Consider the following 14,813-nt stretch of genomic DNA (forward strand, 5'->3'; position numbering starts at 1 on the left):
CTCACAAATCTTGCCTCTGAGGTCAATAGTGACTTGCTGCTTTGATGTGCAAGGAGAGCAGCTGAGCCCTTCATTGATATATCTTCTTGTTTATATGGACATGATGTTCTCCTGGTAGTCCTCAGTATTCCCACCACCACCCAGCTCTGGACCCATATATGCATGGTTGTAAAGCTTGAGAGAATCTTGCCCTACCTATGATAATATGCAACACCTGAATCGTCCCCACCTTTTTTTTTAGATGGTTATCATCTGTTGCTACAGTTTTTAACTGACTCAAATTTAATTTGAGTCAGTTAAAAAAATTGAATTCAAAATATACATTGGTAAATTGAAGTGACTGAAGCTTGACCTGACAGGAAACCCTGAAACCAACAAAGAATATGTTTTCTTTGTGTTGTTTTCCATGGCCAATCCAAGGATGTCAGTCCAAAAAGCAATACCTACAGTGCATGCACAGTATCAAAAGGCTCCAGTTTATTGTTGAGATTATGTGAGAGTACTTATATCTCTGGTCACAAGTACTCTGACATATACCAGAATTGATCTTAGACCTTATATTAGCAGTTAATCAAAAGGGGTTGTCTGCTTGCTGGCACATGTCATGTCAGTTTTAGATACCTTTCCTTTTCCAAGAATGTGAGCAAAGACAATAAATGGTCATACAACAGTTCAACAGACTTCTGCGTCCACCAATCCAAGCTTTTTTGGGGGCTTTTATAGCCCTTTTAATCAATAGTGAAAGGAATGGGGGAGAGAGAGAGGGGATAACATGCAGCAAAGAGCCACAGGTCGGATTCGAACCCTGGGCCGCTGCAGCAGGGACTCTAGTCACGGAACTGGAGCTGCAATTTATAACCGTTAACATTTGATTTGATTTGATTAGGTTTATTTGCGAAATAAAAGACAACAGCACAATCACAACTAAGAGAAAAGAAGCTAATTGTGCAGGTGAGATTTAAAGAACCCTAGAGGCTCGTGAAAGATAATCTCACCTCAATAAGCATTATAAGCAGTTACGAAAACATGTTATCCCCAAAAGTAAACATTTGGCTTAACACTAACTGCATTGCCCTAAGAAGCTCTACAGAGAATGCATCACTAAGGCAACTCATTCCTATCGGTAAGAGCCCACTCTTAACCTTGATTGGCCCTGGCCAGAAACGTACAACTGCATAGTGTAGACCAAGATGCAGCCATGCAAACTGTCTTCATAGTGATCCACTGAACTGAGCAGTCTAAAAATACCATTGTGGAGTGTGCTTGAATGGAAGGAAGAGTGTCCTGCTTGTGAAATACAGTCACAAGCCAATTTGCTTTGATATGGGGTTCCCATGAACCTGTGAGGTAACAGCTGGTTTTTATCTGCTATGGTGACAGAAGCTGTGTACACAGCATGTCAGCATACACAGGATGCAAGTGATGCAGGGAGTCGAGAACAGGTGAATGGGATTCTACCACCGTCAGTGGAAGGTGTCTTATTCACAACATCCATCCTTTCTTTGCCACAAAAACTAACAATGAGGATGAGGATACTGCAGACACTGTCATTACCAGAATCCTGCAGTTTAGCATATAAGAAGTCTGAACACTGTCAGTGCCAGATGTACAGATGGAGCAGACAGAGAGGGATCACCTGTTCCTACAAGGCCAGTAAGGCAAGAGGGGCACTGACTCACTGAGATGAAGCGTAGGTAAAGATGAGGTCATCCCAGATTGCAGTTAATCATCTCATTGGGTTGTATTCAAGTGAAAAAATATATAAATAATAAAACAGATGCAAGGGTGAATTTTAATGGCCGTACACTGTCTCCAAACATGATAAGTCACCCCGATTGGCAGGCAAATTCAGATATAAATTTTGGTGCCATGCCTCACAGAGGACAGTAATTAAGCTTGTAGACCCCTTAGCAAAACAGCTACCTCTATTTTATCCCTCCCTGTCTTCTTAGTCCTTGTCTTCCGAGACATGGAGCAAAAGTAAAATGAAACTCTGCTGGTTGTATGTCTGCCTGCAAATATGATTTGACCAAGGAACCAACCCTATACGGGAAAGCATTGTATTCTGGAAACCCTATCTGTAAACAATATTTAATTGTGTAGTGTCTGATTCACAGACAGCTAGAAACATTTTAGTGCAAACCTTGTTGATACAAGCTGCTCTCAAACCATATACCATCTCAGGAGAAGGGAATACCTACGTAAAGGTTTTGCTACTACTGCTGTTTCTTTGTGTTCTGATTTATTTATGTGGAGTTTTGTGTATTATCTAAGACTGCTCATTCATATTTTAAGGGCCTTAATTGGACCCTTGTGTACTTTCTTTTACAATTATCTTCTCCTTCTCTGATTTCAGTCACATCAGTGATATATATGAGTGATCCACTTCACTGGGCCTCACACAGGCCTCTAGATGGCACACCAAGGCAGAGACAGCATTCACAGAGAATCCAGTTGGAAAGGCAGTGTTGATGTATTAGTGTGGGGCTCAGCATTCCTCTACAGCAATAGGTCAAACCAGCTGTGATATGTAAGAAGATATTGAGGATCACAGATTATATTAAGAAATTTGATAAGAGCATTAAAATGGACAAATGCTAGAAAATCTCTAGAGGTAGCTTTAATACCTGCATCAGCCAAAAATAAGTGACAAAGCAGCAAAGAGTTAGCAACAGTAAGTCGTATAAATGATAACGTACATTTAGGGCATGTCCTTTTAACCTGTGTTTTAAACTTGTAACCAAATTACAAAAATGCAACTCTTGATTTGATATTTGTAACTTGAAAAATAATAAGGAACTCACCTGGTTTCATTTAAATCTCAGTCATCAGAGGTACCACCATCAGGTAATCAACCTCTACCATTAAAACGTCTACTTAAAAGCTGAGTGAACACCTTTTACAGTGGTTGCAACTGCACATTGTTTTGCAAAAGGATGCATGAGTGTATTTTTACTGTATGGGAATAATTAGTGGCTTACCTACACTATAATGTCAGACGTCCTTCAGCTCTGTTTCCTGTCTATCTCACTGGGAGTTCCCAGAAAAAAATGGAAGGCGCCAAAAATCTTATGAAATTTGTCTAATAAAAGGCTTAACCAAAAGTATCCCTTATTGGCTGAATTCAGACTGCTTCTGGGTTCCATTATCACATTTTTACAATCCCTCTATTGTCTCGTCAGCTGCTAATTTGGGTGGCTTGTCCTAAAATCACAGTTATGCTGAGGTGACACTTTTTGTGAATGCGCTCATCAGCGTAGCACTGTGCTTCCCACAACTCTCACACAAATGCACACGCTTAACGCTAATTAAAAACCTGTGAGTCTGTCTGTGTTGCGTCACCGCTGTATGACACCTGATTTTGTGGCACGAAGAACAACCGAGGGCAGGGCAGAGCAGGAGCACTACAAGAATTGGCAGGAACGAGAATGTGAGGAGATATTGTGTGAAAATGTGAAAAGACACAGCAAAGTGAGAAGAACCTGATAGAAAATGGGCAGAAAAGAAAAGACGAAGATGAGAGGGAAGAGAGATCACAATGTAGACAAGTGGAAGGGGGACGTAGAGATCACAATGTGGAAGAGTAGAAGAGGGATGCAGACAGCAGCAGCACTGAGGGTTACACAGCAATGATGTCACCTCATGCTGGCACTGTTGGACTGAGAAACAGATTAGCCATTTGATCTTTGCCCCTATTTTAGTTCCAGTTTCCTCCCCTCAGCTCACGCAGCCAGCTTACTAGGATACATGACTTGTGGACCTTGCTCTGCTTTACTCTCCTCTTCTGTCACATACCTCCATTCCTCTCTACTCTCCTCATGTCCCCCTTTCTTCTACGATTAGGGTCAGTGGTATCCCCCTCCCCTGTTTATGTAACAGCTCCATTATTGGTTGAGACCAAGAATGCCCCCCAATGTGTCGATAAGCCCTCATTCAAAGAGATTGAATTATATGGAGATAAACGGTGTCCTTGAGCATGGGTGCAGATAACAGATTGGAGTGACACAGCTGACTCTCTTTGTTTTGTTAATTAAAGATGACCTCATCGCTAAAAATGGACGCTGTGCACCTCCTCGTCACGAGCCTCGCCATCAGCAGATTGCAGATTGCAGGCAGAGGGCCAAGGGCTTTCTGCATTCCCTTTTCCTTTTTGCTTCCTTTCCCAATTTGCCTCTTCACACACACATTGTTAGTCTATCTCTCTCTTCGCAATAGGTCTAGACTTTCCTGGTTACATTTTTGTCTCTGCATCACTCAATAACCGTGACACTCCCCCTGTGTTCCTTATGCAGATATGGACACTAAATTTGTGGTCGTGGAACCTCTAACTCACATGAATGGATTTGTGCTGGAACTGTCATTAAGACAAGACAAGGATGCTGCCCCACAGTGGCTTCCTTATCATTCATCATTTTATGTTGTGGGCATTTTGTCCCTATCACACTTAAGGATACTAATGAGATCTTTGTGTGTTCTGAAGCAACGACACAACTTACGGTGATCTGGACTTAAACTTTGTTGACTTTGGTGCTTGCTAAAAATCGATTTAAAATGCATTTAAGCATTAAATTGGGATTGATTAGTCTTACTTTGCAATTCAGGGCATTGCAAACACTTAAAGTGGTAGAAATAAATATTTACTCATGATGGTATTGCTCTCTGCATTAATGAACAGGAGAGGACCAACAACCTCGCCTAGATTTATTTGAAGCAATTATAATCAATGCCCAGACACATTTTGCTGCTGATACAGTATTTGTGCTCCAATTGGTCACAACAAATAAAAAAACACTGAAAATCTGAGTTGTAGTCTGAAATCCTTAGCTTATGCTCATGTTACAGTATAAGTAATGGCTCTTTAACTCCTGTTAAATGCAGTTTTTTTTTTCAATAGAGGTGAAAACGTTGGTTATTAGGAATTATACAGAGTAGTGTGTTGTGTTGTTTAATAATGCTGCATTATATTGGTTTCCATGGCTCTATGGCCACAGGGATGTCCACTACAGACCAGAATTCTGTTTTACATAAGCTTTTCCACTTTATTTGAGTGGACAAATAACTATATAGTAGCTAGTAAGGAAGTTTAGGTGGTACAAGCTGTTCTTAGAGTAAGAGACAAGCAACAATGGCTAAACCTACACAAGTGTACTCCACAGATCCAGATGAAGCCCCCAGAGCAGACCAGTCTTGTGGTACAGCAGGTGGAGGATGGCACTGCACATCAACCAGTCAATACAGTGCAGCATCACAGTAAGACATAAGCTAACAGCCTGTCAACACCCACAGGTCTATTCTTAGTGCTAAGTACAGACCCAGGGGGAGACAGAGTCACAGTAAAAGGAGCCGGGGGCAGTAAAAACAGACCACACGCGAGTCACATCAAAATGGTAGACATGGACCCAGGGGGCCATTAGTCCGTGACGAACCACCACACCTGACCCAATTTCTTGCTATGGGCAGGGGCAGCCCATTGTCAAACAGCACTTCACTCTAAGGTTGCCAAAGCCAGTGTGCTACACAGTTTCAGGAAACAAGGGAGGTCTGACACAAAGAAGGGCAAGGCATCGACCAGGTGGAATGTCTTCTGTAGCAGAAGTAGGATGAGGCCGTTGAATGTGAAGAATTGTTCAATACATTTACATGTGATGAGGAAATCAATTAAGCCTGGTTTGCATGATACAACTTTTAATGTGATTGTCAATGAGGAACTGCATGTTTGCCATTTGTGGTTACAGTTGTTCAGTCATGACCTCATTTGACCTTATGCCTGTAATATCAGTCCACAGAGCTGCAAATATATCCTCGTACTGTGTGTGAGTGACAAGTTGACAGTGAAATTAAACATCAAATTTGTCCTAAAGAATGACCAAATAATTAATTAATCAATTTTATTTTTGCCATTACATCATTCATTTATATGTTACTTTAGCTTCTAACATCACATCTTTGAATATAACATGACCTGGATGAAAACTCAATTAACATTAGCTGTAGGGAAGTTGATTAATTTCAGATAATGGAAGGCTCTGACGTATTACTCTTTTTACTCTTTTAAATTAACGTGTTATCAAGATGTGCGAGCTCCACCAAACTGTCCATTGTATTACTTACTGCTCAACAACAACATGCAGTCTCATCCGTCAATACATTAATTAAATGTTTGTTGAATAAATTAGTAGAAGATACCATTAATAGGCAGGTGTGGAGGGGCAGTGTTTATTCGCTTTGGGAAAGCAACATTGTTCTTGTAGAATGTATGCATCAGTTCATCAGTGACATTGGTTCCAGTAAAATGACACATGTTGCCAGTTTGTTGGGAAAAAAGTTAAAGGGATTGCTTGAAATGGTTTGGATTTTAATTCCCCGTCAATGCACCTATAATAATGTCTTTTGTATATATTTTAGATTTGTTTTTATTTGTCTCAGACACTATAGAGAGGATTCAGCTGATGCTTGCCTTGTGTTGCTAAGTGCAGAATATAAAACTGTATATCATGCTATGTTAAATTGAGACAGGAGATTGATGAATCCTGATGACTTTGATCATCCCCTGACATTTCCTCTATGGCCACAATGATGCTGACATGTGTGGTTTTGAATGTTAAATCTGAGCAAATAATGGATGGATTGCCATGAGATGTGGTACAGATGACTTGTAATGACTTTGGTGATTTAACTTTTCATCAAATTAGTACTTTGGATTTTGATTAAATGCCAACAAAACCTATGACATTTCCTATGACTGTGTAATTAGCAAATATTAGTATGCTAACATGTTAAACTAAAATGGTGGATATAGCATGCCTGCTAAACATTGTCAGTGTGACTATGTTAGAATACCAATTTTAGCATTAAGCTCAAAACACCACTGTACCTACAGAGCCACTAACGTGGCTATAGACTGTTTGGCTTGTTCAATTATATGATACTTCTGGGTCACAGAATGAGAGAATAAGTAAAAACACTTATTCTGTTGTTATGCTGATGATGTGCAGTTGCACCTTTCAGTCAAGTAGACCAAGCTGTTGTTTTGAACAATGGTTAGGATGGAGAAATTTGCAAGAAACATATATCCAATATACTTCATAAGTAAATAGGTCTACATTGCATGATTTTCTGTAAGCAATAACATTATGACCACTGACTGGGAGTGAATAACACTGATTATCTTGTTATCATGGCATGGCGTGAGTGGGATATATCAGGCAGCAAGTGAACATTTTGTAAGGATTTGAGTGACTTTGACATGGGCCAACTGTGATGTCTAGACGACTTGGTCAGAGTATTACCAAAACTGCAGCTCTTGTGGGGTGTTCCCAGTCTGCAGTGGTCAGTTCCTCAACCATCAAAAGTGGGTCATAGATGGGACCACACAGGTCAGCCATTGCTCCCTATGTGTATCAATGAGCCTTGGCCGCCAAACAGACGAGCTACTGGAGCTCAAATTGATGAAAAAGTTAAAGCTGGTTCTGATAGAAAGGTGTCAGAACACACATTGCATCACAGTTTGCTGCATACGGGGCTGATCGATGTAGATTTTCATAAATAGAAAAGGTATCATAGTTGATGTTGATCAGTGTATAATTTATGTATTTTTTATATTTATGCATTTATGTACTAGTATATATATAATAGCCAGCAAGGTAATTACAAAGAGCTGCTGGCAACTCAATATCTATCAGAGACACTCTTGAGTTTACACCCAGACCAACACAGGGAATCTCCTGATATACAGTACTTTTTAGTTTATGTATGCATAAGGGATGCAATGCAGAATACACTTTAATAGAGGATTCTGCATCAGAGTATGTGCACATAATTCCATTCCAGTCTATTTTAGCCTTCTCTCTCAAACCATGAAAAAACTGTTTCTATGAATAAATGATGTATCTTTCTGCCAGCACAATGCCTCAGTAGGGTTGTCCAAAGGGATGTCCCTCTACCTGATTAGAAAAACTTGGACAATTATGTGCAAATTTACCCTGCTTAGAGAAATCTATTTCCCAAAGTGCCTTGTTCTTACCTCTAAATATCTGCCTTGGATGCCATTAGTTAATCCCACAACCCATTTACAACCCCCTCCCAGACAAAATATACTTAAATATAAGTATTTTTTTCACCTTGAATTCCCTGCCATAGGTGGCATTAGATTCCATGTGACAGTTTGTGTATACCTGTGTAATGTCTAGTGTGTGTGTGTGTGTGTGTGTGTGTGTGTGTGTGTGTGTGTGTGTGTGTGTGTGTGTGTAAGGGAGAGAGAGAGAGAGACAGGAAGGGAGGAAGGTTATGTTGTGTAGGTTCAGTCTGAGGAGTGGAAGGTTGAGTGCTGACAGTTTAACAGAAGAGGCCCCTAGCAGGTTTGGCAGTCCACAGGAAATATAAAGCTTGTGATTTGTTTGTTAATATAAAGCTTGTGTTTTGTTTGTTTAAGAAGAGTCCACTGTCCAATTGCCTTAATTGATAGTAGGTTGACATTGAAAAGGAGACACAGTAAACTAGAAGCGGAGAAAGAGGGTAGTTTTAGAACTAACAGAAATGTAATTTGAGAAAGAGAATGAAAAAGGGAACAGAAAAAAAACACTCAACATGTGAAAGAGAAAAAACCCACAAACAGCACATACTATAGTATATGTTGATATATCTAAGCAGTACTTGATCATTTGATTTTAATTTATTTTTTACAATAAGTGAACTTATTACATTATTTTGAAGGTCCACTGTTTAGGAATTAGTGGCATCTAGTGGTATAGTTGCAGATCTAGACCCTGTGTTTGGTTTTTCCCTTCTTGGCTACTTCAGAAACATGGCTGACTCCTTGGAAGGTGACCTGCGGTGTCTGTAGACATAAAAGGTCCATTCTAAGGTATAAAAACATGCTTCCTATTTTCAGGTGATTATACACTAATGAAAACATAGTTATGGATAATATATATGATATTTCTGCCAATAGAGCCTCCGAAATGTTAATTTGCCAGTAGATTTTCATCCAACAACTGCTGCTGTTCTTGAAATTGTAGAAATTAGTTGGTCACACTTACGTGTCCTGGTTTGTGCTAGCGATTGTGTTTAAGCCCAAGTCTAGGAAATCAACAACCTGAGAGACTTTCTCTTCATTATTATGTGACATTATATTCTGTTATTGTGTGTACAGTGAAGCCCACAGACACAAGAAATGCGAAAAACATAATAGTTTCTACATTGTTAAATGTTTTCAGTATTGATATAATTCATATAGAAAATGTTGTTCCTGAAGCACTACATGTACATACATTATTCATTCACTATACAGAAATTTACATTTATATATCAACTATCCTAAATTGACATTATGGCTAAGAAAGTTTTCTTCTGCCACTTTCCCTTAAATTTCCTCTTTGAGAGGAAAAAAAGTCCCAATGTGTGTTAACCCACTGACCGTGAGGCTTTACACGTACACTCTCTAACCCCACTCATACTCATACACACACACTCACACACACACACACACAACTAATGGCTGAGGCAATTACACTATGCCTGAATTCAGTAATTGTATGATATGTGAGGGATAACAGTCTGGCTTCCAACATCAGAGGAAATCCCACCATGTACACACCTGTCTCCACATACAGCCACAAAAGGATAAATGAGGTCAATGTGTGTTGTGCTTGTGTGTGTCTGCATGTACATGTGCATAGAATACATTGTAAATTGTATATATGTTCATTGTTTTTATGGGTTGGTTTATAATCCCACGGCTGGGTTTCCATTTTTCTACTGTTCACTCTTTGTTATTGCCCTTTCTACTATTCACCCCGTACTGCCTACGGAGGAAGGATCTCTCTTTGACTTTCCCGATCCTGTGCCCACCCCTACCCCCTATTTTGTGTGTTGTTATGTGCCAGTATTTTTTGAGAGGGATTTTCCTTGTCTTCTCAGAGAACTTGTGTGAGTCTGGGTCAGGAACTGTTGCTCTTGTGGGCGAGCAAAGCCCTTTGAGACTTTGTATATGATATTGGTCTGTACAAATAAACTTGACTTGACTTGTTTGCAACTACATCATAGTTACAAGGCCTGTGTGTGTTTGAATCAGAATGGTTCTTTCTAGTCTGTACGCTGTCCATCAGCCAGTTTCGTCATGTTCACATGATTTGCTATTATTTGTTCCCCTCTCTGCTTACTAAAAAGGTCACCTGGCATTTACCATGAGGTTTTAATCGCCATGTAAGCTGGAGAACACGCAAAATGGCTTTTACCGTAATAGAATTTCGGGGGCCTTAATTTTTGCCAGCTGTGTGCTGTTTTGGCTTTGGTATTGACAGAAATGTTGAAGGACCACAGGCCTACCCATGAGGAACCCCTCAGAAGGGTAGAACCATAAATGCTGCTTCTGGGTGGGTTTAAATATCTTATTCTGCAGTTAATGGATTTGATTTTGAGTATTATTAACCAATTCTAGATTGGTATGCAAGCATTTAAAAGTTACCACCTTTGAGGCAGTACACGATTGAAGGTCCTCCGTAGAAAGAAGCAAACTAACACAGAGATAGCCATTCGTGTGTGCCAGTGGCTTGTAAAAACACTTCCAGTTTAGCAGTTGAGTCATACCACCATTTTGCATGTGTGAACACTCCACATTCAATTTATCACCTCATGTCATTTCCTCAGCCCAGTCTCCGCTCCCTCAACTACATACACGCACACCATCTCCTCTTCCTCACGTCTCCTCTCCTGTGATACTAAATGAAAGCAGGCATGCTCATCATCTACAGAAGGCTGTAGTGAGCAGGAGGGGCAAGGTGTTAATGAAGGGAGTATGTTAAAATAAACCAGGGCACCAAATCAGAGGCATATGTCTTAAGGCAGTGGGTGATAAATTATTAACACTGAGAAATAAGAAAAACAATATTTATTAGAAAGTCCTTTGTGTTTTTGCATATTTCCTTTGTCAGGGTTTGTAAGAACATGTGCTGCTGATTCATAAACTGTTGTTATCCAACAAGTATTGCTGGAATTTCCTCTTTCTCTACTTTGAATCAAGCAGCGGCTTGATTAGGAGAGATATAGAGCAAGACCACTGCCATATGTTTAAAGGTTAAAGCCAAGTTTTAAAAGATTAACACATAGTTGTTTCAGTTCGAACCTTGAGAATAAATTTGGACTTGTGTTCAAGGTTCAGCAGTCATAAGACCAGACACAAAAATATGTCTTTCAGTCTGACTGCTTCTCCTTGACTGAAAATGAATGCTCGTAAATAATAACAATATTTCTAGATGCCTTTCACCACTCAAACGGTGCCAGCATTGTCTGTCAGTGTTGTTATGTAGGATTAGTTTGCAACTTCAGGTGGTATTTGATGACTCTTAAATCAGTAGGGAGGGAGGGCAGGACCAGATTTAACTGTTTTTTTGCCCTCTGTTGTTATTAAAGTTATGCAGCTTAACTTCACATTTAACTGCTGTTACTTGCTTGTATATAATGCAAATTTTGCTTTTATAACGAAGTAATATATAATTCCTTTTAAAACAGCTGTCCTCTTTTCTATGATGTTAGTTTAGAATGTTTCAGTTTTTAAAAATATTCATGACTTACAACTTACAAACTGACATTTACTATACATACAGAAAAGGCCAATATCAGCCCCTTTACTATGCACACATGATGGTACATTGTGTACCCCTACTAAGCCTGCATACTGGTCTTATATTTATGTAATTGCATAACAGTTTATGGCTTTCAGATGGCTCTGTTTAAAGAGGGTTTGACCCATGGAATGTGCGGGTAGAGTTTGCTAGGTAAGGATATATGATTGTTAAAAGAAACTGTGTTCTCCTGCTGAGACCTTAAATTGATAATTATACAGTAAGCCACTCAAGAGCCACTGAGGACCAGACCAAAGACGTTTGTCTTTTGTTTAGTCTTCCAGATGGATCAAAGTTACTTAAGCACTTCCTCGTGCTGTCAGTGACATAAGTGGTCTATTCAACACTCTAGCCTACATGTAATGTCCAATTATGACACTTTGCCTCGTGTCACTAAGCTAAGCTAAGCTCACACTGCCCTTCTATATTTATGTCTATGGGAGACATATCATATTTGTAGCTCTGTTGCTACGCATGGATATTCCCAAGTTTGGTTGTGTGTGTTGGTTTTGGACCCAAACTGTTAGTGTACAGTACTGCAAAACAGTATAAACACTATGATTAATTGCAAATCCAATGCTTCGTGTCCGTGATAATTGTAAATGATTTATGCACTGACAAGTTTCTTACAGATTGTTTTTGAATTGCTGTTTTTTGACCACTAGCGATATTTTAGAAAGATGCAAATAAAGACTCAGTAATTGAAATATGAAAAGCCAGGTTACAGGTTCTGCAAGGGCTGTAAATAGGAAGGACGTCATCTGATGTAGATATATCTCATGTGAAAACATTTGAACACAAGAATTAAATGCAGAAAGCAGCAGCAGAACCCAGCTTGCCATATATTCTCATCTTCCCTCCTGCCCCTTTACAGTTCATTTGGCCCTTTTGTTGTTTGTCATTTTAAGTCTTCCGGGAGACGTGTGCTCTGTTCTGTCGATGTCTATCCATTTGTCTATGGCCTACATTTTCACTGGGGCTGTAAAAGAAAAAAAAAAATCAATATCTACGTCATAGAGAGAAAAAAACATTGGTGAGCACACCGTCAAGCATGAGTAAGTATGTCGGCCATTTGATGATGATTATGTTATAATTACATACATCAACTCACCGTAGAACTCTGTTTGTGGTTGCTCCTTTCCTGTATTCACGCATCAGCTTCTTGATTTATTCTGATTATCAAAACATCCATTGACATCATCATTCCTCTCCATGACCACATCCAAAATCGTAAAACATCAGAGCATTCACTGTTCTTTTTTCTTTCCTATCTCATTGTTTGTCTCTTTCTCGTTTTACTTCTTTTTTCTTGTTCCTTCCCTCCTTTTACTCCACTTTTGTCCATGCTGTATTTGTGGCTGTCTCTTTCTACTTTTAGCCTTTGTGAAGTAGCAGAAATCTGGCATTCAATTGGCATTCCTCTCATATGTGCTTGCAATAAAAGGCGGGGAGGATAGACTTGAAAGGTTTAAGGAACACAGGCCGACTCAGGTAAACAGTGATCTTATAGTTCAATAGCAATTATTTTTGCCATAGAGTTAGGGATAGGGATCGTTTATACCTCCACCGAATTTTTGGAATACACTAACTGTAAGCAAATTAAGACAATTGAACGCCTCTCCATTGTCCATGCTTTTCAGACAGTGACATTTTAAAAAGTAAAAGAAGTGAATATAGCACAAAAGGTTGGTTCACAATTCTGAATGCGTACAGCTGGCACTAACCAACTAAAAAAATGGAGGTAATTAAAACATTGAGCCAAGTTGCCCATGCACAGCACCAGCAATAAGCTATAAGCTACGGATATCATGAATTTTCTCACACCTAAACAGTTTTCAGGTCAGCTATATTGAGTGTCAGGAGTCTCTAGACAAATCAAATACCTGAGTGCACAGCTCCTGAATGAATAAAGCTGATGGGAAACACTGGATCCAGTATCATCTTAGCAATAAATCTGCCCTTCACCTTCATTTCAGCTCATTCAGGCCTATTTAGATGATTCTGCTTCCTTGTGCCTAAAATACGATAATTAGGTGATGCTTTCCGCACCTGTGGCAGAGAGGAGGACAGCCTTGTCAAAAACAGGACAGATGGAAAGCTTTACAACAGCTGTCCAAGACAGAGAAACTGCTCTGTGTGATTTTATCTTTGCAGAGGATTGTGCCCACAATGCTGGTGAACAGATAAAAAAATGCAGGCTAGTTTTGATCTCCAGAACATGTATCAAATGAAAAGACTGACAGACTTATGTAAAGGTTCAGTTTGTAACATTTAGAAGGCCCTGTAGGCACTATTGGAAGATAATATTCATAGGCGTGTTTTCATTAGTCTATAGTCACCTGAATTTACGAATTGTTGCATTGACGTTACCTTAGAATGAGACGTTTTTATCTACAGACATGTCATGGTTGCCTTTCATGGAGATAGAGACTTGTGTTTTTAACAAGTACTGCCTCGTAATTTCTAAAAAAAAAAGGCAATGATGGTAAGTACTGTGTGTACTGAATTTTTTAGACAATTGCTCAAGGTGAGGTTTATCAGTATCAAAACAATATGGACTTTTTTTCTAAAATATATTTGACATTTCTGCTAAAAATTGTCATGTAAAATATCTGGCTTCTTAATTTATTGTTGACAATCAAGATAATCTGTCTGTTTAATACATACTTTTCACTTTGAGTAAGAGTTTATATAAACATATATAAACAATGTATGCAGGTGGTCTTGAGGTTTGAGAAAGTTGAAAAATTATTTATGAAAGTTTGTGATGATGTAAGTTGTTTATAGTAAAAGATAACAAATGGTGATTCAATGTATAGGTTGAACACACTCCTTCATCGACATCAATATGAGATAGATCCAACCTTTTGGCAAAAACATTAAGATTGCAAATGTAGACATACTGATATTGATACAACCTTTTTTGCAGTCCTAAACAGGTTTTAACAACAGAACAAATTAATCCAGTTTGAGATTCATGAGATTCATGTTTAAAAAGGTAAAACCTTCAAAAAAGCAACCCTGCAATAGTGCAGGAATGTGTTTGGGGGAAACCTCCTATACACAGAGCTCTTTCTGTGAAAAGGTCAAATCATTCATTCGTGCAGTTCTTTTTCCTCTCTTCTGCAACCTTTTCTTACCATCCCCTTGTGCCCTACCAGCCAGACTTACTCCCTGTGTTTATAAGTTGGC

The 14,813-nt window shown here is 39.1% G+C and overlaps 1 protein-coding gene across 2 annotated transcripts in view; it reads left to right on the forward strand.

Annotated features, from left to right (window-relative positions):
- LOC127370511 (astrotactin-2-like) overlaps positions 1-14,813 on the forward strand; it is a 249,299-nt gene that overhangs the window by 216,727 nt on the left and 17,759 nt on the right. The gene's annotated exons all lie outside the window — the stretch shown is intronic.

This window comes from Dicentrarchus labrax, unplaced genomic scaffold, assembly GCF_905237075.1.
Source record: "Dicentrarchus labrax unplaced genomic scaffold, dlabrax2021, whole genome shotgun sequence".
Classification (NCBI taxonomy): Eukaryota; Metazoa; Chordata; class Actinopteri; family Moronidae; genus Dicentrarchus; species Dicentrarchus labrax.